At 39.0% G+C, this 27,143-nt stretch overlaps 2 protein-coding genes across 3 annotated transcripts in view; one reads left to right on the top strand and one right to left on the bottom strand.

Moving 5' to 3' along the window:
- LOC105431799 (pentatricopeptide repeat-containing protein 2, mitochondrial) overlaps positions 1-5,436 on the bottom strand; it is a 98,494-nt gene extending 93,058 nt beyond the window's left edge. For both annotated transcript variants that reach the window (XM_089074917.1, XM_089074918.1), the window contains exon 1: positions 4,994-5,436. The gene's annotated coding sequence lies outside the window, so the exon portion shown is untranslated. The remainder of the gene's footprint in view (positions 1-4,993) is intronic.
- Positions 5,437-5,645: 209 nt separating this feature from the next.
- aop (ETS variant transcription factor anterior open) overlaps positions 5,646-27,143 on the top strand; it is a 35,278-nt gene continuing 13,780 nt past the window's right edge. Inside the window, exon 1 of the mRNA XM_011646242.3 lies at positions 5,646-6,496. The gene's annotated coding sequence lies outside the window, so the exon portion shown is untranslated. The remainder of the gene's footprint in view (positions 6,497-27,143) is intronic.

Genomic DNA, 27,143 nt, shown 5'->3' with positions numbered 1-27,143 from the left:
AATAAAAAGTTTTGGGTAGATGGATATTTAAAGATGTTTAAAGATTTTAATCGTTGACAAAATTTTAAATGCGTGTGACTAGATTAACACCATCAATTATTTGCTTCACATGCGACTCTTTTATGCTAATTTATTTAAAAGCCGTACACTAACATCTTTTGTTAAATGTGTTATGTTGTTGACAGTAGTGAAAATTGCATTCAATATAATAATAGTAGCAACAAAACAGTTAATCATTATATTTCACTATGTCATTCTTTTCCTTTGATTTTCATCTCTTTTACTTTTTTACGTCTCCCTTTTTTTACTTTTGTGCTTAGTAAAAAGTGTGACATTAATCATAAAAGCAGGTATACGAAATGATAAGTCGATAGAAAAAGAAATCTTCCTGTTTCTCGTGTTGACAATGTACAATGAACTCATAAATCCTAGTCCTAGGGTTTTCTTTATGTGATCGATTGAAGAAAAAAACTCGAAATTTGACTCAAAACTATCCGGTTTTTTCCTCTAGGACCAGGAAGGAATCGATCCCTAAAGGTCAATGACTTAAAGGTCGATTTACAATTTTCCGATATAACCGGAACTTAGCAAATGCTTCAAGTTTTTTTAAATATAAAATAACGTATGAACAAACAAATTTAAAAAAACAAATTTTTTAGGAATACAATAGTATAGATATTTGATATTTATATAGTATAGTTTTATAAATATTATACGTTCAATGAACTTATTATAATAAATCACAAAGTTTTGCTTTTCTGTGTGATATTCCTAGTCTTAAAGAAATTTGGTATGATATCTCAAATAGATTTTAGATAACTTTTAGAAAACGATAAATTCAAAATAGAAAAATCAAAATAAAGATATATTTAAGGGCACGATCTCTTTGAAACTTTTAAAAGTGTTCCTTTGCTTCAGTTCAACATTCCGTAGGCCTTTCAAAAAACGGATTTAGATTATGACATGTGATCGGTCAGGAGCACAGACTTTGCTTTTACTGATTCTTAAGCCTAATCTTGAAGAATCTTATAAAATATGCAGATTAATCTATGATTATTCGTTGAACTCTGACAAAAGATAATTGTTAGCCGGTCAGAAATAATTGTAAGCGACGAATAATCGGTAGGCTGTCGCAAATTCCCGTTTCGAAATCTTTTTTTCGGATATTTTGCATGCATCTGAACTTTCAAGATTTTCGCATACGTCGTAAAATCTTGGTTCCAGCATAGCAATTTCACGCCGTTTAGCATCTCTCGTGCTTAAAATCCTTTAAGCAAAATTATCGTTAAACTTTGAAAACTATAATAAAATCCAGTCGAGAAGAACAAGCGGTAAGTGCGTGTTCTTTCAAACTTCGAAACGATCGCCATTAAAAGTCAATCAGTTGTTTAAACGTATTTTAGTTCTACATGTTATCATTTAAAGGGATACCACATTATCTACACAATTAAAGCACAAGCCTCTATTAGAGTTGAAAAATAAAAGCGTAAAAAAATCTATATCATAACAATTTTATTTATAAAAAACTTATGTAAAAGTTTTATTACAAGTCTTTTTTCTTTCTCGTTTCTTTTGGTGTATGTAAAAGATGTTACAGAAATTAAATGTACAATGTCCGAGCAACAAGTTACAAGTTTAATAAGCATTAAATTTGAAATATTTTCATTTTCACCTTGTCTTTTGCTGGTAACTTTTGAAATTTAGTGCGTACTCTTCCAAAACTAATAACTTCCCAATTTAAAAATTTTGATAAATTTTCAATGTTTTTTTTTTTTTTTACTCTTATCGTTCTTGCGAATGAATTGAGAGGGTTTCAAAATAAAAGGCAGACTCTTCGAGGAAGTCTTTCCGCGCCCGTGTAAACACGCGTGCAAAAGAAACGCACTTCGCGTGGGTGCGGGTGCATATATTCGTATATATTCTTCTCCATTCTCTCCTTCTTTTCTTCGCCTTCGGGGTTCCTGTTTCGTCGAGCCCTTCCGCAGGAATTGAGTACCTGATTGTGGGCGGCCGTTAAGGGAGCGGGAAGGAAACAGGAATTCCGAAGGGAAGAGAAGAGAAATAGACCGGCCCCTTGGTAGGACTCGTCGAGAAGAGCAGGTAGCTCTCAGAGGACGCCCACAAACCTGTTTTTCCTGTTATATCGTGAGCCCGGTTTATATGAGCACGGCGGATTCTATGGTGATCGTGGCCCGGTGCCGATCACGACGTTTGTCGTGCTTTTTTTCCAAAAATGCTTCAGCGCATCGCGGGGCACACTAGGGCTGTTTTTAGTCCCTGGTGACTATTTCTTTTTATTTACCGCACTTTCACAAATAGGGACGGAATCGAGAAACTCACAAGTAAAAATTCAAAAATTTAAAGAGTGATATAGAGACATATTTTCAAAATGTTCACGCGAAGTGATCTTTCCTTTTGAAAGAAAAAAAAAAAAAAAAAAAATACGGTAATTTCGAATACGTAATAGTTTATTTAACTTTTCCGTATCACTGCAACACAAATAAAACTCACACTCTAGTGAACGATCCATATAATTGAATAACCAATTAAAAACAAAAATGAACGTTCCAGGTTTCTATTTCTATTCCAGAACGAGTGAATAATAAAATATAAAAAACAGTAAATTAAAAAAATGGTATTCTGGAGTCTAAATCCATTACAATTGGTCATTGATATATTCTATTGAACTTTGAAAAGTATTTTAGAGCGAAGTAATGACCATTGACAAGTAATGACGTGAATTATTTAGAAAGTTACCTTTGTTCGCCGAAAATATTAAGATTCGTGAATGCATATTAATCTGTCTTTACTTTGTGCATATTAAATAGAAAGAATATTTCAACCATAATTTTTATTTCAACTGTAATTTTCCTTCTAAACAATAATCCGAAACATTTGTTCGAATTAATGGTTTCTCCGTGAATGGTTTCTAAAACTATTGGTCAATCTAAATTTCATGTCTTTCATTAAAAAAACTTTTCACAAGAGGATAAAGAAAAGTAGAAAGAAATCGAGGAACAAGCAGGAGATCACGTTCGACCGATAATGAGACGAAAATTAGGCTTATCATGGCAAGGTCAAGGTTTTAATGCAGATTAAATGACGGCTAATACGGTTGCATGTCGCAACGGAAGATCATCTCGTTTCCGTACGAAAATAAAATTTATTTTTTTTTTTTGATAAACAGTAAGTTTTCTCCGAAATCGAATTTTTAATACACACGCATTTTGTCGTGATTATGTCTCGAGATATTAATTAAGGAAAAATCCCACTCCGAGCTAATCGCTTATATCTCAATATGAATTATACGGATATTTCTGTCCGTCGCGATATAAATTATAATAAAGGAAGGATATGATTCTCAAACCGAAACACGTGCGTCACGCGTGGCAGTATATTGTAGCACTTTTCGCATTCTGCCACAATTAAGATAAGCGAGAGAACAGCGGCAATGTGGTGGGATCGCTCCGTTGAAGGGAGGAGAGAAGCAAGAGGGAGAAAGACTTGTTTGCTCGAGATTATGGCGGATTAATGAGTTCGACCAGATCAACAACAGCGCGCTTGAAATTTTATCAAGGCGAATAATTTTTTTAAAATATATAATTCACACTTTACGAATATTTTCCTCTCTCTCGAGATATTACTTTCATTATTATCACCGCTCGTGATTCTAACGACAGCTCTACTTCATATCCCGCGGTGGCTAGCAAACATTTCGACCGCTTTAAAATTTTTATATCTCGTTTATGTTATCTTTCGCTTATTTCTCCCTTCCATATCTCTCTCTTTCTCTCCGCCTCTTCACAAGTGTTGTCTTAACAAGCATTTTCTCCTCTTCACGCGTTCTTTTTTTTTTTTTTTTTTTTTTATTTTATACTAAGTTCGAAGTGCGACGCGTTTCGCAACTGTTGCAAAAATGGACGAACGAATTCGTGAAATAACTGGTTATCGATCGCGCTTTTGCACATAATAATAAATAACAGAACCAGCAAAGAAATTAAATATTCAGCCATGCAAAAGAGTGCAATTGTCGTGCGTAAAAAAGCTCAAATTAAAGGTGAAATGATGAATAATAGACATTTTTCATAATAATTTGCATAATATGCAAAAATTGAAAATTGAAATTTTTTTTTTATTTTATGAAATAAGCACCTTATCGTTTTTATTACATGCACGCAGCGATATTTGCATCGTATTTTTTATTCTCGATACAGCAATCGTTTGATTACCGATGAAACAACGATGATCTGCAATTCATGAATTTTTATCTGTTATGTAAGATATAGATCTAGATATAAATCGTTCATAATTCAGTTTAAAAATTCTAAAAAAAAAAGTCTAAGAAGTCACTTTTTTTTATTTCGATAATTTATCTTTGTAACTTTTATGATAAAAATCTCTAGTAAGATTAATTTAAAATCTCATTCATAGAATCAATACTCATTTCATAGAACAGGAAATGAGTGATATGTTATTCGATCGCTCGAATGCTTCCCGTTCGATTAAACATTATCTCGTGATTAATTAGCAAATTCATTTTAATTTTATTCTGACATTAATGCAATTACGAAGATTGAATTCAAAAAATAACACTTATCGATTTATTTCTTTGTGATATTACGAAAATCGATATGTTGATTACGATCATGAGACTTATTTTTGTCTAACCAAATTGGATACAATCAAATATAATTAAGCTTATACATGATAACGATATATAATATATGGAGAATAAGAGAATAAGATAATCAAGAAATGCATTTGCAAAAATGTGCCTACAATTTATTTTAATGTGAAATACGTCAAACTGAAAAAAATCTTTACTATGAAAAATTTTTATTAATGCATGAAAAAATTTTAACAATATAAGATTCTAGAAATTTTCCAAGTGCATTTCGGCCAAAACCTTTGTACATGATTAAATCGCCGTGAAACATCGGCGATAAAACAGCTACGGAAAATACAAGTTTATCGTATCAAGCACTTGTCTTACCGTGTATATCTAGCAGGAAAATCAATTTGTCTCATAAACTGCGGATCCAGTTGCGAATAAAAAATCTTGCGTGAGCACGCGAACGTTTGGTGTCAGCCATTTTCGACTTTTCATCGAAGTCAAGCGGCGCCAACAGCCATATCGTTTGAATCTCAGCGTGAAGCGTTCGCGGATCGTTTCGCGCGAGAAGCGCAAAGTTCACGCAGGTAGATCCAGGCCGCGGAAAGAGGAAGGAAATAGAGAGCCATCGTGCCGCCTGTTACTTACTTCCATCGCGTTGTTTCACGTTGCGCGCAAGTGGAAACGATCGGCCGGGGTTAACTCGACGACAATCACGATCGCGAGGAAGCTACGAGGAAGTCGGCCGGGCTTCTCTCCTTCTCTTTCTCTCCCTCTTGATTTCTCCGTCTACTCCGCAGTACGGTCGCGACTCGGTGCCGTGCCGATCATCCCCACTCAACTGCCATGACTGCGGTTCGATTAATTCCGTTGGCGCCGTCGCCAACGATGGCGCGTGATTGGCCAATCGCGGCCGCCAATAGTCGCCGAGCGATTCCACTTGTTTCCGAGCGCCGTAGCGCCGTCTCGCTCGCGCAACTTCGCAACGCAACGGGTGAGCACCAGAGGAGTGTGGCGGGGTGAAGTGAGATGAGGTGGGGTGTCGCGCGCGTCTGGCGGCAACCTTCACTCGACACTTCCTACAGCAACGGCCGGATCAGTCGCTCGCCGACCTCGTAACGCGATAGTATCGAGGTGTGGAGCTCGCTTGTTGTTAATCGCATCGCAATTGCCGCGCATTGCCACGACAAGCCGCTGAACGGCACCAAGGGTGATCGTTCTTTCGCCCCCACGAAAGTCGCTATCCATTACGTGCGCGCGCGCGCGCGCGCGTGCTCTCCGAATCTCGTGTACGTCCTCGCGTTCGTCTTCCTTGGTGTCACACATAGATCGTGCATGTCACCGGATCGGAGGGAACACCACTCCATCGGAGTACGAGTGCCGCGAGGAGCCACAGAGACAATCAAGTGACGCACAAGTGCGCGAAGCCGAGAGTGCTAATGACCGAGGATTCTTTCTCGTTCCCTTCTGTGATACGTAATCAAGCGCGGTCACCGCAGCTGATATAACCGGGATATAGCAATCCTTCTCACGTGTTCACGTGCACCGTGGTGAAAAGAGTTTCCGCGCGGGATTATCTCGTCGTCCCTCTTTTTCTCTCTTTCTCACTCGGTGTCTGTGTCGCGCGCGCGGATGCCGCCTCCCGCCGCGGCCTGATTACGCGCGCCGCGTGCCGTCCCGCGTGCATGCGTGCGTGCGTACGTGCATGCGTGCATGCGTGGAACGCGACGAAATTCGCCCGATGAACAGTGGAATGGTTTGTGTCTGGACCACGACGACAAGTGATAATTAACCAGCAGCCCGGTAATCCCCGGCAAAGGATTTTATCGACGTGAGACAGCGGAGCCGCTGACAACGGAGACGGAGCAGAGGCCAACAATCGAGGTAATTTTACACGCGGACTTTTCATGTGTTCGTCGTAAATTTTGCAGTGTCTGCTGCCCCTCGCGTGTGTGCGCGTTGATATTTATATATGTATCCCTGTTTTGTGCGCGAGATGTTGGGGCGCGCGCGTGCGTACGCGCGTACTCGACGCTCTTCTTCCGATTCTACCGATTGTAAACAAATCCTCATTGTCGCTGTCGCATTTCGCGGAACGGCATTTCTCGGAATTATTGAATTTTTCGGAATTGCGTTTTACGTAGATATTCGTAGAACTCGCATTTACAAGCGGACTCACGAAAATTTAACACTCGCTCATCCATTTCACTTGAGGAGGCTTGACCGAACTCGATTCGAACTATTTAAAAAACGAGCTTTTTTTTATCTCAAATATATTAACGATTCCTTTTAATTGTTTAGCTTCTCTATTTTCTCGAGGATTTTCTTTCGAATGATGATGTCTTTGAATTTCCATTATCTCTTTCGATATTCATTTCGCGAATTGCATAAATGCTAAATATCGCATAAAATCGCGTATAAAATACATCAAGTGTGCGAACTCGTTTTTATAGTTGATTTTCACGCAAAATTAAAAGTTTTAAATATGCATTCACTTCTATTATTCTGTTCCTATTTGCGGACGCTAAAATGCAGTTGCATCTACGATGACTTAATGCAGTGTTATTAATAGCGAAAACCTATAATCGATAAAATTGACAGACTCGTGAGAGATTCAGCAAAATTACCTCTAATGACTAGTACATACGGTTCACATTTGGTTATTATAATTAACAATTCCAGCTCGTAATTCTTGACTCTACGAACTACTTCTCACTTTGTCGTTTCTAATTTAACTGTGTCGAAAAGTCAGCAGATATTTTCTCTCGTAATCCCGCGTCTTGACTCTCGCGAAAGGTCAGCCGCTCGACGGAGCCCGGTCCATTTTCGTTCTCCCTCGATTCCCCTCGTTACCGGGCTCAAGAAACGCGAAGCAAAGAACAATCCGCGGCTTGTTACCGTATCCGAACACGAGGAGTTAATTCCGGCGCACCGCGCCGCGACGCGCGGAACCCGGAAATCCGCTGGAAGCTCGGCCTCGCTTTTAATCCGCTCGGCGATGTTAATAACCGGTCGTGCGGAATTCAATTAACGCGAGCCGCTGACGTCAACCCGTTCGTCTCGCGACTTTGCCATGGCGGGTAAATAAGCGCATTGTCGTCTCTGGATGCGGAGTGCCAACGTGTCTTGCGAGTGCCCGACGTAATTGTCAAATTGCGCAAAGGATCCGATAATCGTCGCGAAAAAAATGAATCATTCCTGAAAAATTGTGCTTTAATCTTAATTTCTCTCGAATTCGTATAACAACACTGATAAGATGATAGAATGTAGCACTAATAAAATATAAATGTATAATAATAATTATTATTGTAATTATATATACGTAATCTTGCAACAATCGTTTATCTTATCACACGAAGGTTAATGCTAATTGTCAACTATTGACAGACTTGTATAGTTTTTAAACAGCTCCTATTTGATGCTAATATATATAATTAGCCATAATTGCATAGGGTATAATTATATGTAACGTACGGCGGTATAAGTTAAGGTATTTAAGCTACTTTCAAGATATCTGAATTACTTTGGTGACGCTACTTCCTCGTGGTGAGATAGACCTTCATGATGATTCATTTAAATAAATGTTTTTATATAGAATGGAGGCATATAAAAAGATTTGAGAAAGATTGCAAAATTAAATGAGCTTCATCTTCGCATTGTCATTTGTTAGACATAAATAAATGTTACGATATCTTTCTCAGCATGTTACGCAAGCGAGATTGTATAACGTTTACTTACAAATATCTACAAAAATTAAAATGCTCCAGGCACACAGAATATACACACCGTGGACCGACATTCAAACATGTTAGAAGTGGGTGTCGAAATATTCAAACGCTCAGTCTCGTCGCTCGAAAAGCCTTGAATGGGCCCTTAAACGGTTTCTGCCGGAACGACGACACCGATCGTGCAGATGAAAGTACGTCACTCGACGATAGATCGATAGGATATAAGATTGCCGCTGCGGAAACGTTTACGTAAACCAGCCCGGTAGGAACCACTCGTATTTCTTAATCGTTATTGAGGAAGTTGCGCGTTATCATTTACATAACGCGAGCGCGAACGAGCGAGTTCGCGCGCGTAATACCCAACCTGCTCGAGGCTTTCGCAAGATTTCCGCGAGTCTTGTGCGGGCACCGCCATCGGGCGAAACCGGCTCTCTTTCTCTTTCTCAAGTTTTCTGCGGGATACATTTGCACGTGGCCCCCCGTAATGCAATCGTGAACCGAAGACCAAAATCCATAATTCCAACGTGAGTCTCGTTTTCTAACTGATCATGAATAAACATTATTACATTTTACGTGATGCCTGCAGCGAGTCTGAAATTACGCAGTGTTTAATATCTATTATAAGCCACACAAAGATAAAGAGAAAATACGCGAACGTGGAAAGAATGAATGCGTTTGCTTGCAGACAACGATGACAATACGGATTCGTGCTCCTTCAAAGTGCCTTCCTCTCGCATAATTTTTGAAAAAAAGTGTTATAACGCAAAAAAGTTTTTAAAGTTTTTGCTTTAATTTGAATTTACGTTTCTCATTGGAGTTAATTACCGCAAATCTTAATATTTTTTTGTAGCAAGAAATTAATTGTCAGAAAATTTATATTGTGATAGATTTTTTTCAATAAATTGATACAAGTTGATTAAAAGAAATTATATAACTTGCGTTAGATATTTGTGTCACTGCATTTAATTCGATTCGTTTTATAACAAAAAATAGACGTAATAGAGGAAACTCGTCTGGGAAAATTGTAGTTCCTTCTAGGTAAATTAACTAAGAGAAGTGGCCGTGCATGACGATATCCTTGCCGCGGTAGGCGCGAGTCGGAGCTGCTTTCCTCCTTTGTCCGGTCGAGACGCGGATTGATTTCTGATTAATGCGGATCTTCTCCGTGATACTTCCTCATTGCGAAACCGCGGACGGCGGCCGACGCAACGCGCGCAATTAAGTCTCCGCCGCGAGAAGATTCCGTCGTGAAGATGTTTACAAACTCTATAAGTAGATAGTAAGAAGACAAAGCGGGGAGTTGGCCGCTTGACCCATTGGCGTAAGTAGAGATCTAGAAAAATGTGAAAATATGTGAATCTAAAAAAACCATTTCTCAAATACATTCATTTGTACGAAGCGTCCAATTATTAAAAAAAATCTTCGAGGCAAACATTTTCTTTTTTTTTTTTTTTTTTTTTAATTAATGTGTTTTTCGTTAACTTTAAAAATTATTTTATAATAAATTTAATTAAAAAACGAACAAGGCGCCAACACAGGCTTTAATGAGTGAAAAATACGCGTCTCAGAAAGAATCGCAGAGTCATTTGACTCAATGGCACAAAAGTCCGATCGACCGGTTGATGGCCAATGGTTTCCGGTGACGACGCCTTTGCTGCTGGCAAACGACTGCGATATGTACATAGGTTATCATCTGCATGCACGGGTTACAAAGAGTGTACCGAGCGACCGAGCGGCCGCGTAATCCTCGTCCGTGTGGCCGTCGTATTCTTAACTTTGATACGACGTGCCGTCATCGTCGTCAGATACAAATACACGCATCGCATCGCGACTGCAAGCCGGGCTGCCATCTCCGTGGCGTTGAAGAATGGAGGAAAGAGAGGAAGAAAAACAACAGATCCTGCCAATAGCAGCTCGGACAGTAAAACCGGAAGCTCGTTCGCCGCGCTTAGAATTGCAATTTTTGCATCAACGCTAAATTTGGCGGTATCTTTTTAAGAGACAACATTTCTTCTGCCGCAATATAAAATTGTAATCTCTCTTTCTTCTCATTTTTTTTATCATAATTACGTATTTGTTTTTTACATATTATCTGTCTTTTACAATCAGACATGCTTATTTAAATTGAAATACGCATTGTTGAAAGAACATTTGACTTTCAAATCCTGGAACTTTGCAGCTTTAAAATTAATTCAATTATGAAATTTGTAAGATCTAATGCGCGCAAAAATAAGATAGAATAAATTTACATAAGGATTTTATATTTAGTAGACCACAGTTTGTGATGCCGAGATATGTGTAATTTAATTAGAAGACTGTTCCTATATTATTGGCCAGGAAAATTTCCTAATAGGAATTACATATGCGCCTGGATGCAACCAGCGAATATGGATATTAATGTCGTTGTTACTTGAACATTCGTCCGTTATCGCGCGTACATAGGTCGCGACGCGTTGATTGATTTACGATTAAATTAATAAGTACAAGCTGGGCGCAGCCAACCCAACTCGCGCGCCCGCTTGATTTACGATCCTGCCGCGTCCGATTGCCTCGTCGAACGAGATTCCGCGATATGCGCTAAAAAAATTAATAAAACTCACGACTTGTTGACAACAAGAGTAAAACGTAATCGCTATTATACATCTTTAATATTTACGTAATTTTCCTCAATTTCCCTCTATTACACGGAGAACAAATATAAAAGGGATACTAAAAATGCGAAATTACAAAAGGGAACCTTGTGTTTTATCAGGAAACGTTTATATTTATTTATGTATTAAAAAAATATTTATTTAATTTTTTCAAGTTATATTTGTGATTAAATTTTTATGATAATTGTCACGATCAAAAAGGTATTTTTTTCAAAGTACGTAAAGTTTTTAGTACGAGGTTTTAAACGATGTAAGAAAAGAGGCGTAGAAACGTAGAACGCCAAATGGACAATACGCGTCGGAGGCTGACGTGAGCGTCGAAAGAACGCGAATTCCCAAGGAGAATGTTGAGTAGAACGTAGACGATAACTCGTGACCGCAAGAGGAGAGAGAGAGAGAGAGAGAGAGAGAGAGAGAGAGAGAGAGAGAGAGAGAGAGAAGAGGAGAGACGGACTTTTGAACGCGCAGCTCCGTCCCGCTGGAAGACCTGTCACCCGGAAGCGCGGATAGAGAAACGCACACGAAGGCCTCCTCTTGGCAACCTACAGCAATGGTCTCGCGTCGGCGGAACATTAGCATTTAAAGGGGACGGATTACCGGAATTGCTCGGAATTCCACGATGTACGGAGGGTGTATCGTTAATCGCGCGCGCTTTCTCTGAACCGCGGAGATATCGGAGGAACGTCAGTTTATTCCGATTAATATGTTGAGGCATATCAGTAACCTTCTAATCTTTCTATTTCATACATATATATTTTTTTTCTCTTTCCCTCCACTTATTTAATTTATTTTATCTTATCTGCTTTCTTTCCAACGAGGAAAAACAATTATTAAATATGTGTCGGAAGTCATTAAAGTCGAAAAACATAAAAACAGAGATAAATCTTAGAATTTTGCGCGGTTCTGAACCATCGCTCGACGCAAAAATCGCGAAGAAAATCACCAAAGAATTGGAAAGCGTGGCTCGCAGTCTCGTTTTGTATAACGTCGGAGGAAACGACCGGCGAAGGGTGGTCCGTTGAAGTCGACGTTGATAAGAGGGCGCCGGGAACAGAGTGAAGAGGAAAATGAGAGGTGGGCTGCGAAGGGCGCGTATATAGAACGGAAGGAGGAGACGGGGGGGGAGATAGAAGGGAGAGAAGAAAGCCTTTCTAATGTAATTCCATCGGGCTCACCGGAAGAACCCGGAACCCGGAAGTAAGGGAGGAAGCGCACTACCGTCGGCTACTGAGGGAGTATAGGTAGGGGGAGGGGGTCAAGGGCGGAAGGAAGGGGGGGCATGGAAATTTCTTCGGTGTCTGCCTCTCCACCGGTAGGGCTCTATCGATCGTTAAGATCGTGGACAAGACCTACACGGGCGAGAAACACTTCTCGACCTTGATCAAAAACTTCAATCTCGTAATTAATTAATTCTTACGTAACGAAATCAGATATCGACTCTCTTGGACGTCAAAGTTCGTAAATGATTGTTACGATTGAAATTAATGATGAAAAATAGTGACTGCATTTTTTAAACCAATGAAGATAGAATATAATGTGTAGTTAGGAAAGGTTGAACGTTTACTCGACAACACCTCTTTTACAATTTTATAATTTATAGAATAGTTTATTAATAAAAAGTGGTATAAGCCGCGATCTGCCTTTGTAGGAAACCGATTGCGCATAAGAAATGTGAGTGTTACAATAGGCCAGACAAGCGCGATCGATGCTGACGAAGTAACGCGAGTAGAACAGCTAAACTGCGTCGTTCCGGGAAGTTCTAATCTTATATTCATAACCAGATTACTTTTTCTCGCACGCGAACAAGTGGAACAGGCGAAACCGAGGCGAAACCGTGCATTTTGTTCCCATTCGCTAACTGAATTTTCGCTGATTTTTCTTGGAGCTTTCAGTGAAAATTTAGAAATTTATTTCAAGGTTAATCAAACTGTAATTTGTAAAGTTTTATTATATATAAATTTCTGTTAGTTTATTCACGTATTTGCAAATTTTACTAGAATTTCCGAACACACGATGGTCAATTCTCCTTATAAAGAGGGACCTCTAGAAACCGCTTGCAACACGCATTGCATGGATGTCATAGCTCTGGATTGTTATTATGCAAGAGATAATCAGTGTCTGTCACGCGTCAACCGATTATCGCAGATCCGTCGTATATTTTAGTCGTCACTGTCATCACCGTTCGGTCGATAATCGTTTATCGGCGATGACAATAAGGCGATAGTGTGCGTCGCAAATAATTTTCTCTTTTCGACGAAACCGAAGCGTAAGCTTGATCACAAGTATTTAATAGATATAAGAGCTCGCATTTATTTTATCAGTATATTTTATCAGTTTTATTAGATTATGAAAAGAGGAACAATGCGGGGTGCGATAACAATAAAAAGCAATACAATTGTTAATTAAGGTAGCGATTTTTATTGATGGAACACCATGAATAAATGGCAAAACATATCTTCATTTTCACCGACAATACGATTTTCATGTTTCGCGAATAGCGTTTTATCTTTATTACATGCCAAGCCGGATGATCTTTTGCCTCGTTTAATTGCATTTCAATCGTTACATCCGCGGTCGTGTCATTGGAAATTGCGAGCGTGTTATTTCTAATTGAGTGGCGTAGAAGAGCATATCGAATTCTACCAAGATCGTTGTTAATTGAGATCCATTCTGTCTTCGCCTTCTATATTTTTCTTGTTATTTCGAAATCATCTTTTTAGCTTCTTTCAAAACGACGATATATATATATATATAAACGTACAAGTTCTCGTAACAAAATAAAACGTAGAATTTTCTGTACTCTTACATTTTTCCCTATTCGGAGACAAAATTAACAGTTAAAAAGAGTTATTTTTAAAAGAGATTACATTTTGCGTTTTTTTTTTTTTAGTCGTTAAATATTCATTTGCTTGTTTTTTTTTTTTTTTTTACACAAATTTTTATGAATGCGTTTTCGCACAATTTTTTCGCAGCGCTTTTGCATTCCAGAAAAATAATACGTCTTTAAAGATCGATAAAGCGTATAAGCGCCGTTGAAACCGTTTTGTCCGCGCGCCGAGATTTTGCTCGACGCGGATATTCGCGCTGGACGGGAAGATAGATCCTTTTATCTTCCTTCCTCTCCGCTCCCTCCACCTCTTCCTCGTCTGTATCGCGAGAGAACCGGTCGGTATCCGGACCGGAAGCACGGACCTTGGACCTCTCCTTCTTTTTTCTGCTCTCTCGGGAGGCAGCGAACGGAGGATCTCCGCTTTGCGCGATCGCCCCGGGCTTCGTCCTCCTCATCTCCCTCGCTCTTTCTCTCTCTCTCTCTCTCTCTCTCTCTCTCTCTCTTTTCTCTTTTCCGCATGTCTCTGTTCCTTCTCTTCGCGTTTTTATCCAACTCCCCTTCCCCGCTGTCCCGCTCTGCTTCCTATCTCGGCTCTTCCTCGTTCGTCTCCGTCTCTCTGATAGGTATCCTGTTCCTCCGATTATTTTTATGTCCTTTTACCATCCACCTGTACTGCGTAACGGATACGTTTATACATAGGTGTCTCGATGTGCACCGAATGTTACTGGCGGATTGTGACAAGTTTTTTTTTTTCTGAGAATAATTTTTTATGATGTGAGAGGAAAATTATTTAACACTATTCTTTAATTTTTTTATATGTGTATCTCATCGACTCTTCTTTTTTAGTACAATATAAAGTTATCCCTGGAGAGCAACCCCATCTGATTGTACCAAGCTTTTTAACACCAAAGCTTCAATTATATTCACCAGTTTTACGTTCCAAATCGAAACTCGATGAGATCATCTTCAAGTCAAAACAGATCGTAGATAAAAAGATTACGACTTAACATGATGAGAAAGGATTATTTTGCTTTTACAGCAACTTTACATCTTCCTGTAGAAATGACCAAAATCGCACAGTCATTTAAGCTTAGCGAATCCGCAGACCTGAAGACATTGTGGACATTCTTATACATCTATATACATATTCTTGTGAGTCATATAATACGATAAACATTTAAGAAAAAGTGGAAACAAACTTAATTTGAGAATAATAAAAAAAATAAGAGTAAAAACTAGATTCATATATGAATGAATTGAATTAAAATGAATGAAGTAGTGAAAATTAAAACTCACTTTTTATTTATTATATATTTTTATTTTTTGATTATAGAAAAGCTATTATTATTCATCTCAATTGAATGAAATTATTTTATTTCTGCAAGATAGCTTTACTGATCACAGGAAACGGAAAAAATGTTGCTGCTATATCCAACATAATTATTAAAATAAAAATATTTAACTGCATTGTAAATAATAACGAGAAGAGATTTTTTTTTTATATAATTCGCTACAAAAATTCGCTATATTTCTCCTTCGTTTAAAACTCTATCGCCGTATCTTTATATTTATATATTTTATAATATAGAGACGTATCATTCAAAAGAAAATTATGCGAGTCTTGTTAAAATCCTCAACTTGATCGAATTTTGAATAGATTTGTCTACTCATATGTCCTTTCTATTTCTTATCTCTTTCAATAGTATGATCACGAGACATTCAATAAAAAGATGCCACGATTGATGATATCCTTCTCTTGGTCCTTTTTTCTTTTTCTTGTTCCTTTCCTTTCTGTTGAGAATCCGTTTTGCCGAACAGGAAGGAAAGAAAAGAGAGATTGAAAAAGAAAGAGAGAGAATGAAGGACGGAATGAAAATTTGTTAGCCTTCGCATGACGTTGCGCGCTTCCCGACCGCTTCAGGCGGTTAAAAAACAAAGAAAGATGAGTTGGCCGCAAAGAATTTTAAACCGACGTGTATGTGAAATGTTCTACGGTGCCTTGCGATGTCCTCATGGATGTCCACACTCGATAAAATCAAATAAAGGTAAAATTTCGATGAAACCTTTTATAAAAAAATCGCACAAAGGAGATAAACAAAAATTGATAATATTGCAAATATGAATTAAGAAAAAATTGAATATTGGAAGGAAGATTTTATTAAAATTTTTTTGAAAAACAAGAATGAAGTTACATGAAATAATAAAAATTTTATCTGAATATCTGATTTTTTCATCGTCCAAAATCGCTCGTTTGCGTAGTTTGAATAAAGTGACTAGAGCGAGGGAAGTCGGTAATTCTGGATAAATCTCAAGAGACTGAATCGCAATATTATGCTTCCAGTAAATAAAGTACGGACGCTTCCATTAGCGAGAGGAAATATTTTAGAGGAAGAAGACTTCCGTGACTAATTTCCAGGACGTCGCGGAATATCACGGAAGTGGGATATTATTCTCGACGAGAGGGAAGGGATTGTAGAAAGAAGTTACACAACGACTCGGTTGCTTTGAGTATCTCGTCGCAAAATTTTCTCCAAGAGCTTTTTCACGCGTTTATCGCCTGCGAAATTTTTCCCCCACCGTGAAACATTTTGGAAGCCACGATAAACCCGATATATTTTTACAAGGAGAGCAAAAGAAGCTCTTCGACGTAGATTCTGTAGGTGTAGAATAATTTTATTCGAGTGCGTATTTTTTTTCTTGTCTTTCTTTTAATATAGGTTGTCAATCGCATTTCTCTGTCGCTCAGTTTCTCTCTCTTCCTCCGTCCGTTCTTCTCTTTTTCCTCTCTTTAACTTCTCTTTTCGCTCCTCTTCTCGCGTTTCACGCGTACGCTCGCACTCACTCTGGCATTCCTGACCGTCGAAATAACTATTATTACGAGTCGGATCCGGGACAAGAGACGACGATAGTCTCCTCCTTCCTTCTTCTCCGTTCTTCCTATCCCTCCCTCATCCGCCATCCGCCTCCCTCGCTGATCCCTCACGATCTCCACACAGAGTCCACGGGGCTTGTTTTATTCTCGCCTCGTATCTCCGGTCGGTGGACGGAACAGTCGGGCTACTCGGTGGTTTACGCTGAGTGATAATTACAGCGAAAGTAGGTGAAACTTCGCTCGAAAATTGAACGCCACGCAATAACAGTTTTCAGGACACAAATCGTCGTCGCGTGTTGTGATCAAAAATTTGCGAAAACAACATCGTTGAATTTTTTCAATATACGGATAATAATATACTTCGTATATTATCAATAATAATCGATATCTTCTTGCAAAAGAGACAAATTAATTAATTTTTTACTCGGAGCTTTATAGAATCAACAGAACAGTTGTCTTTACTATATATTCCGCTGATTATAATTTTATTATAATTTCATAACTTATAATTTTATTCTTTTCTCATTTACTACTTATTTTACATTATAAATTCTTCATATCTATTTTATTTAATTTCAAAAAAGAAAGTACATCTATACATTTAAAAAAATCAAAAATTTCAAAATTCAAAATTTCAATAATTCTTTAAAATTTATTTATATTCTCACATCTTCCTACGATTTCCTTTACCTTTGTTCAGTTCTCATTTCGTTAGTTTCCAATTTCTACACACACACACACACACACACACGCGCGCGCGCGCGCGCGCGCGCGCACACGCACACGCACACGCACATGCATACGCACATGCACACGCATACGCACATGCACACGCACACGCACACGCACACGCACACGCACACGCACACGCACACGCACATACATACATATGCCTTTTCTATACTTTTACTTTATCCGCGGTCATCCATTGACCCGCATCCGACTGACGCGCGACGAGCGGAGACGTCCTATCGTTATAGCGGCATGGGTGGCTTTTATCAGAATGGGTGGCTGCGAGACGATACGGTCGCCGCCAGCCGCGCACGCACGTACGCACGCACGCACGCACGCACGCACGCACGCACGCACGCACCTACGATCGCATTATTCCATTACGATAAATAACCGGACAGCCAATCGTCCTTCGGCATTACTTCTTCGGCTATTGGGAACACTTTTCCGTCGACCGGATCAACACTTGTTTAATGTGGTCGCTTGGGGTCTTCCATCGTCATGTTTGTCGCCTTCGTCGCAATAACGGCTGTCGTCGTCGTCATCGTCATGTCGTTGTCGTCGTCGTCGCGGTTCCTCTCTCTGTGTGAGATGCATACCTCCGCCGATTCTATTATTGTAGCCGCGTACTTCCTCCTCGACATATTTATACTCGTGCGGATTTCGCGACCGGTTTCTTTCCACGATCAGAGGCGTTTAAATTTAATAGACTGTCTGTTCCGGCGCTTCGTCGCTCATCGTCGCTGAAACTTTCCTCGCGATTATCACGCGTTACATCAATATCGATGCTGTTTCAGATATCGATATGATGCAACGTCATCGTGTTTTATGATAATTGAGAGAAAACTTGCTATAATAAATTACTGAAAAAACGAGATCAATAATTAATATATTATCATTAATTAATGTGATGTAAACCATATTTCTAATTTGTAATTATTATGAATGCAATTCATTAATATTAATATATTAACATTTTAATGTATTATGTATTAATATTTATAAAACGATTATAAAAGGAGAAAAATGTATAATATACATATTTCCAAATTACTTCACACAAGATCGACGGATATTTTATTTTATCTTAATACTATTTTGTAGAATACTTTTAATCTAAGATCTTAACTAATGAGATAAGATATAAATGCCAAAAATATCGGAAGGAATCGCGATTATTTTACGATTTTCCTTTTGCGATTTGTCAAGTTTCTCGTAAATTTATAATATAGATGTTGCTTAACGATTCGCAATTTCACTACTAACTAAGTGGCGAGACAATATGTCCGTGGATCCGCGCAATTCCTCGAATACAGTCCTTACATAACGTCTAGGATAGTGTTTCCCAGACGATGAAAATAACACTTCCGCGAGAAATAATCTCATGACCTCGTTTGTTAGTTCGTTATCATCCTTGGCTATTTTTGATTTATCTTTACAGCTTTGATTAGAAGCGTATTTTGAAGGAGTAGCCAAATTAATTGAACAAAACACATTATAGTTCTTAATAAAATCTTTCAATCATTATTCTTAATGCCTTAATTCAATTTCGCTTGTTTAAATGTTTAAATCACCAAGTCCAATTTCGCGATAGATCCTCCAAATTAAATTATTTTTATTAAATATATTCAATGATTGACACCGATAAAGATATCAAAAGAGAATTATAAATATTTCAAGATGCAGACGAAATTGCAATTTAAGACAAGATTTTGGAAGAAGGGGAAGAGCACGAAACGCGCTTCGTTCTCTGACTTTAAAGGAGCAACATTCTGCCGCTCTAAATAATGCCTCCCTTGTATAGCTGTCGATCGAGGCATGTTCCCTCAATATTGCGTAATATCGATTAATACCGGGCCGGTCGGTCACGTGATCCACTGAATAATTTTACGCAAATCTATTTTGATGTACCGGTGCCATCGTTTATTCATACGGCTGACGTAAAACTTTCCGCTATTTGCGCCACCGGGTCGATGCATATACGCCCAACAAAATAGTTTAGCATACTAATTACTTTTGGTCTGTAGGTCGCGCATTAGATCGAGCATGTCCGTTGTGTTGCGCGAATGATCATGCAATAGAGGGTGTTGCACATGCATGAACTATCGTTGCGTTGTCATGCTTCTCGTTAAACTGTGCAACACAAGTTGTGAGATTTAGATGTATAACAGAAGCAATTGCGGTTTATTTCTTTCTTGATGAAAATTTCATCGCATCGAATCTTGTACTTTAAAAGAAAACGACGGAGAGTCCCTCTCTCTGCCTTTTCCAGTTGGCAAAGTTAATTTCAGGATTTAATCGAAATATTTTTTTATTTCTCTAATTATTTTTATCCTATACTTCCACATACTTCCCCCACGGCGAAATTTATACCCACTGACTCATATACGTGATTCTTCGCCACGGGGGGGAGGGGAGGGGAGGGGAAGCGAAATGTGTGTTAAACATTCGAACGTTAAGTAAAATGAAGCGAGGGTGGGCGAAAATTCGGTCGATTTTAGCATGGCTCGAGAGTGGGCGGTCGCCGCGTCGCACTATTGTTTCTCATTGCCCAGTGGATGCTTCCTGTTGGCAAGCACTTCCTAGTGGCGTATTTATACACGCTACTACCAGACGCAGATCCGCGTTCCTGGTACACCCCGGCCGTGTGTCCCTCCCCCTGCCGGTGCCGGCGCGATTCCTTTGGCTTATATTAGGCGCGATCGTCTCCCGCGAGAGTCGTACGCGCGATTCTCGGGATCTCAATTTAGCAAGGTTGGTCTCCTATGAGCCAATAAACTCGATAAATCCGGAACGTGCGGCCGGATTAATACGATAGGTGAGTAAAGTGTACCGTACAAATAATGTTTACTTTTAAATTTACTACCTCTTAATTTTTATTGTAATTCGGTTATCGATTTTATTGCTTTCTATTTTGTTTTCACAATATTAGGATGGAAATATTTCAAGTGACTGGCTAGTAAATGAAACGATGATGCAGGCAATGAGAAAATCCAATCGCCTTAATAGCGGTTGTCCGAATTTTTTTTTTTTTTTAAATTCCCTTGTTGTAGCTGAATTGTATATTTATTTATTTAGTAGGAAACATTAATTAATTTAGCAAAAGAATAGTTGCGATTTATTCAACGATTTGTTGAAGCTACATTAATCATGCTTTCCATTGACAATTTCACCATTTCAAAAAGAATATTTATGGAATATTTATTTAACATACACGTTGAATTGGTTATGGTTATAGAGATATTTTCACGCTTTCGTCCTTAGATTATCATCATTCTTATTGATTATTTAAAGTCTCTTCAGATTTAGTTATGTTCTATTGTCCCTTTAAGAACGACTTCTGAATATATACATAGTTGTGAAGCGTTTTTTTTTCTTTTCTTCTTTTTAAAGTCTAAAGCTTCTTTTGTTTTGATTTTGTTGAAGCTATCATGTTAATTCCGTTAAATCTGATTTTTTTCTGCACAATAGTAATGATAAATGGATCATAAAGTTTAACTCTTTTATTTTGCCTTGTCAATTTTTTACAAAATAAAAATTACAAAGACCAAGATTATCATGCGCTTACAATACAAGTCTTGACCTGAGTCTTGAACCTTAAATTCGTTTACTAAAATCATAAAATGTGTACTCATGGTAACAACTAGTTTGATTATAGAAATTTATCTTGGAATGTCTCAGAATGTCGCTATACTAATAATACTCCTTTCTACTAAAATAACCTGGCATCAGAATACTATATACGCATTGCTGTTGGGACAAATCTGCGGCTAATAGCTGTAAGTTTATTATCGCCAAGTGTAATGTGTATTTAACGTGCTGGTCATTAAAGGCGGCCGCAGGGAGTGTATTTTGTCGGCACGTTATATAAACACGTCTTTCTTTCTCTTTCTCTTGGAGCAGAGAAAAGAAGACTTTTCTCTGCTCCAAGTACTTTGCACCACGGATGCACATGTTTGCATTTAACTTCTTGGAAGCAGTCTTATGACGAGTTTTTGGTTTTAACTTTTTTTTTAATCCTTTCTCTCTCTCTCTCTCTCTCTCTCTCTCTCTCTCTCTCTGTCTTCTGATACATTTAACCCTTCTGAGGGATGATTTTACAAGTTGAACGAAAGATCTCTTTCATCTCTTCATGTCGTAATTTTCAAACACGTTTATGAATCATGAATTATTAAATAAGTACTTTTTAATTGTTAAAAATAGTTCCTATTTATACACTCGACAATTTTAGACAAATGGCTTTTTTATTACTATATATTGTGTCATCTAATAAGAAAGAAGTATTGTGAAAAGAATGAAGGTAATAAAGTAGGGATAAAAAATGGACGGACACAGCGTGGCTAAATGGTCTTTTCTTGAAATTTTGAGTCTGGACCACTTGAATAATCTGAAATGAAGGAGAGACATAGAGAGGAAAAAACATGAGGAGAGAGGGTGAGGCAAGGAACGGAAGAAGAGGCTGCTTCCTAAGAGGAATGGAAGGAGGAGGCTGTTTCCCATGACGAGAGAGTAGCTGATGCCGAGGGTGAACCGGGCTTTTTATCGACTTCCGGCGTTACTCGCATGCACGTGCATCGGAGGCCACACGCTGCTCTCTTTGTGGCCGCCAGCGGTTCTCAGTCGAACAGCGTCATCCATCGCGCGTAACAGGTTGTCGATTTCTCGTCTCGCCTCGGTTCATTCCCGATACAGACGCCACACCTCGGCGTTACGCGAGTCGGCGTTCGGTTACCTTATTCGGGCAGGGAATAAATCCGTAGTAATCTCGGGGGTGGTGTTTTGCAAAGGGAAAACCCCGGTTTGAGGAAGAACTCGCGAACTGGAAAAAATGCGAGAGATTATCTCGAGCGATCAACAGGTACGATACCGTGAGTGTTAATTGTTGTAAAGACCATTTCTTAATAACAGTGTATCGACACCGGTCCGCGCTGTGGAACCTCTCGGTCGCTTTCGCGAGCTACGTGTGAGCAGCCGCTGATCGTTGGTGGCGACGTAACATGTGGAACACCGCTCGAGGGCGATGCGGATCCAGTTCCAAGACATATCTGCCTCGAGATCTTCGAAACGAGCAGCGCTCGCTTACTCGAGAGTTCTGCGGCGCGGTCTCGCTTCCGTCTTGGGCAAGATGCGAGATACAAGCGCGGTGTTGCTTCACGAGTTCTTCATTTTTCTTCCGCCGGGGGAGGAACGAATCGGGTAATCAAATAATCACCGGGCGATAGAATCGCCATATATAATTATGATCACGCGTTAAGCGCGGGGATTATTTATATTCCACGCAATTTTCGTACACACGACGTGTGTTGTTGCAACAATTATAATTCGGCTGTCGGATTTTATTGTCGTTGCGATGTAACCCTGAAAAACTTTGATGTCTAGGACTTGCATCCCGCGATCCTCTGTCGAAGCATCGACAGAGGATCGCGGGATGCAAGTCCTAGATCGTGCGTAAGGACGCGTATCGTTTCTCTCCGGAATCGCCGGTCGTGCGTAGCGAAACGCGTCTCACGGAGACGCGTGCGAAATCGCCAACAGGTGTTGTCGGCGTAATCGCCGACGTGTGATTTTATATACCTGACGGCGATCGTGCGTAATTGCACCGCAATTTATCGCGGCGGTCGCAGCGCGCGCGCTTGTTACGTAGAGACCCGGGGTTTAACCCGATCCCGCTTTCCTTTGGAAACACCATTTACGTTTACGATCTGAGCGGAAAAATTCTCGCGCATCCACGGAACACTTTTCCCAACGAAAGAGAAGGATCTCCACCTTCCAGATACTTCATTCCGAGATTACGAGGAAAGTACGAAGAGTATCGGAAAACCTTTTAAGGACTTTATGAGCGACGGGGGTGGGGAGGGGGGGGGGAGCGTAAACTTGAAAGTAGATCTCTCGCAATCCGTCTCGTGTAATAAGCTGAGCAATGATCATTCCCCGACTCGTAGCGGGACTCCTGTTAAATTTCCACAAGGCAAACATCCCGGACCATGTCTGACATGTCGACATTGGCGGGCAGGTGCCTCGAAACTATCAGCGGGAGCAGAGAGAAGGAAACGAAGCCGGAGGGAACGATGGCAGTGAGTGTCGAGGGTATGGAGGAAAGAAGCAGGAGACGAATGGAGGAAGAAGGGGGTGGTGGACGAGAAAGGGTCACTGACACGTCGTCGAGTCGAGTCGTTTTATCGGTCGAGTGCGCAGCCCACATGGTTAAGCTATGTCCACGCCGTCCTTCTCCCCTTTCATGCCACGTCGAGATTCGATCTCTCGTTTGATCCTCTTTTTATATCTTCTATATTAAATTAATATGTATTTTCTGTGATTATGCGTGTGGCACAGAAGAGATAATAATTGGATAAATTCAATCTCGGTAGTAAAATGAATTTAATTCAATACCATCAGTGTCACGATTTTCTAGTTTTTTGTCGTGTATTTCCGTCAAATATTTTCAGTTAAATCCCTGTTAAAATGTCACTTACTTGAAATTGTTGGAAAAAGAGGCTCACTTTATAGTTAATTAATACTTGTAGTATTTACTTTGTCAAAACTTTTCAACTCATTAAAGATATAATCTATAAGTAGCTGACTTGAATTATTAAAAATATTCCTCTCTGAAATTTGCCGGATTACTTAAGAAATTTTATAAACTCTGCATATGTTGGCAGATAAGATGATCCGATAAGCAACCTCGATTTCTCTTGTCTTTATTATTATTCATTTATGAGAGATTCTCGAAATATCATCGTGCGTCATGCCATCACGAGGAAGAAAATATTTAATGATAATTGACGACATCTTGTATCTTCGATTCGCGATCATGTTGGTTTTTATTTATCCAAGTTTTATTTGCTCAGTCTTTTCTTAAATAACGGCGTATTATCCTGTACAGCTGAACAATCAATGAACGAAATTCCAAATATTAAGCTTTGTTAGTTTGATAATTATGGGTTCTGTTCATACCAATCACAAGTGCTGTGTAACACAAAGCTCAAGACGAGGAAAGAGATAAGTATTTATTACAAGGAAGCACTTATTACTTATATTGTGTATATTGTTCTTTTATTTATTATGTAATGTATGAATTATGTATATTGTTCTTATTTTATTTCTGATCTTAATTTAATTCAGATTAATTTATTTTCTTCGTCAATTTATCAGATTTTTTTGAAGAACAGAAATTGATGAAACTTCAGAAACTTGCAGTTTCTCACTTATGATTCTTCGTTATATAAATTGCCAATTAACGAGCAAATCACCCCGTAGATCATCCCGCATAATTAATCCCACAGGGGCTCGTCATGATGGTATTTAATTAAAGCGCGTCGGGTCAGGCAATCACACCGCGACTTAATTCAGCCTCGTAATCGCTGATTTTTCCGGCATCTTTTATGATCCCGATCCGTCGGGATTTTTTCGACTCGCAAGTCCGGGTTATCGCTGATGTCGCAAGTGCGGCGCCACGTTGTTGCAAAGAACCGTTCTTCAGCTGAATGCTATTATTTCATCTTTCTTTTGTGAGCACCTAAATAGATAGAAATTTTATTGGAAATCCAGAGTCTCTCCTCAAGTCTCTCCTCAAGTCTCTCCTCAAGTCTACCGATTATTTAATCAAAAAAGATATATAGATTATTGATACAATTTCAATTACACGATGAACTATAAGCTTTGATAAATCTGTACAGAAATGTGTGTTTGGAATTTCGTAAAATTGCGAAAGAATACCGCGTCGTACAAATCGATGAACTTCATTGAAATGAAAAAACGATTTTTCATCGTTCACCACCGAAGACACGATATCTTTCTGGCGGTAGATAAAGGCTTATCTACGGACTCGCTAATGTGCGTTGCAAGCGAAATTATGTGCATACGCGCAGGTGGAATACTGCTGCGTTATCGAATATTTCGTAACTCGTCGTAACGTGTCTATATGGAAATAAAGTGTAACAAGCGCGGTGAAGAGAGGGGGGGGGGAAGAGAAGGAGAGATTCGGAAGAAAGAGATATGGAATATCGTATGATAAGTTTTATGATTTATCTTATGATAATTTGTGGAAAATTAAAACACGAGGCAAAATATTAAAATTAAATTGACGTAATATGTATTTTTATATATATATATATATATATATATATATATATATATATAAAAAATATAATATATGAAAGAGCTTTTTTATTGTCGCATGAATACCTAATACACGAACAATGATAAACGTCTATATAAATAATACTTTTGAGGAAGTATGTGTCCAGTGATATCGTTGTTAGATTACCGATGAACAATCACGCGCAGGAAGCTGAATATAGAAACTAAATATAGAAATTCGTAATGATGATGATCCCACAATTATAGATCAGGGTGAAGAACCCTAATTTGTCTGAACGCGCACACCTTTGCAGGAACAGGTAGAAACAAGGAAATATTCAATCGGAAGGAAGATAAAACTTGTCGAAGAAGTCGAACCAGTCGATATCTCTTTTGTTAGCACAGTTGCTCTCGCAACTGTTAAGAAACGTTGAAAAATCGAGCCTGCCAAGAAATCTCACAAACACTCTCATAAATCGATCAACAAGTGCCGATTGCGTACCTGTAACGTCGCTTTCGCTCTCACGATTTTTGAAATTCTGTCCAAACCTGAAGAAAATTGAAATCGAACGTAGGCAGGCAGCAACGAGTCGTTCGTCCGATTACGTATGTATTCGCTTATGTTCCGAAAAGACGAGGTGGAAAAATAATCTTCGCGTACGATCTATTATCGTAATATTTTCTGAGAAAACATCGTCAAAATTCCACGTAGATTTTACAATTTACGTGTATTTATATCAACGATCTATTATTATACGTCAGCTATTAATAGATTTCTTTTTAAGGACCGATTTCTTATTTGACCGATTTTCTTTCTCGATCGACGAGAGATTCATCTTTAAAATTATATGAATTTGAGATTCAAACCGCGATTGATGTCCCTGTCAAAATAAACTCGGCCGTGTTAAAGAGTTTGCATTCTCCGGACGCGATTTGCCTCCTGATCGGGCAAGTTCCAACATTCATCGTTATCGCTATATTTAGCGAAACGATAATCTCGCTGATTTCCACAACGAAATGTAAAATCTCGCGGCTTATCCGCTGATCGGAGATCCCGATAGTATCGTGCTATCTTCGTCCCGGTCCGTGAAATTATCTCGTACTTTTCGTATCGTACACGACACGTTCGCGGCGTGACGTGGAAGCGCGGTGATAAAGCCTTCGCGATTCGGATCGACCGCGATCTCTCGAAGATTCGCTTCCGCCTCGAGGAATGATACGCGCGCGCGCATATCGTGATTAAGTCATCTTCTGTTTTATACGAGAAGCACGAGCCGAGATAAGCGCGTATCGATAATGCACGTTTCTCGATACCTGTCGTGCGTCAGACGCGTAAACACTTGCTAAACGCAATGCGAAGGGCTTAGAATTTATCGTCGAGAATGGAGATTATACGTTCGACAAGTAAAGAAAAATGTGACGACACGTTTTTGATATTCTTTACAGAAGACACTTGAAAATCATTTATGGCGCATTTGAGGAAAATCCCTTCCTCTTGGAGCGTGCTAATTGTCTTTTGTACAATATCTAAATATATAATTTATTCAAAAAAGTTGTCAGACGATCCGAATAAAAGGCACAAAGTGAGAATTTAAAATATTATTATTCTCCGCACGAACGAAACAACGGTCGCTACCGT

This window comes from Pogonomyrmex barbatus, unplaced genomic scaffold (genome assembly GCF_055798465.1).
Source record: "Pogonomyrmex barbatus isolate J1 unplaced genomic scaffold, ASM5579846v1 scaffold18, whole genome shotgun sequence".
Taxonomy (NCBI): Eukaryota; Metazoa; Arthropoda; class Insecta; order Hymenoptera; family Formicidae; genus Pogonomyrmex; species Pogonomyrmex barbatus.
This window is presented reverse-complemented; position numbering and strand designations above follow the sequence as displayed.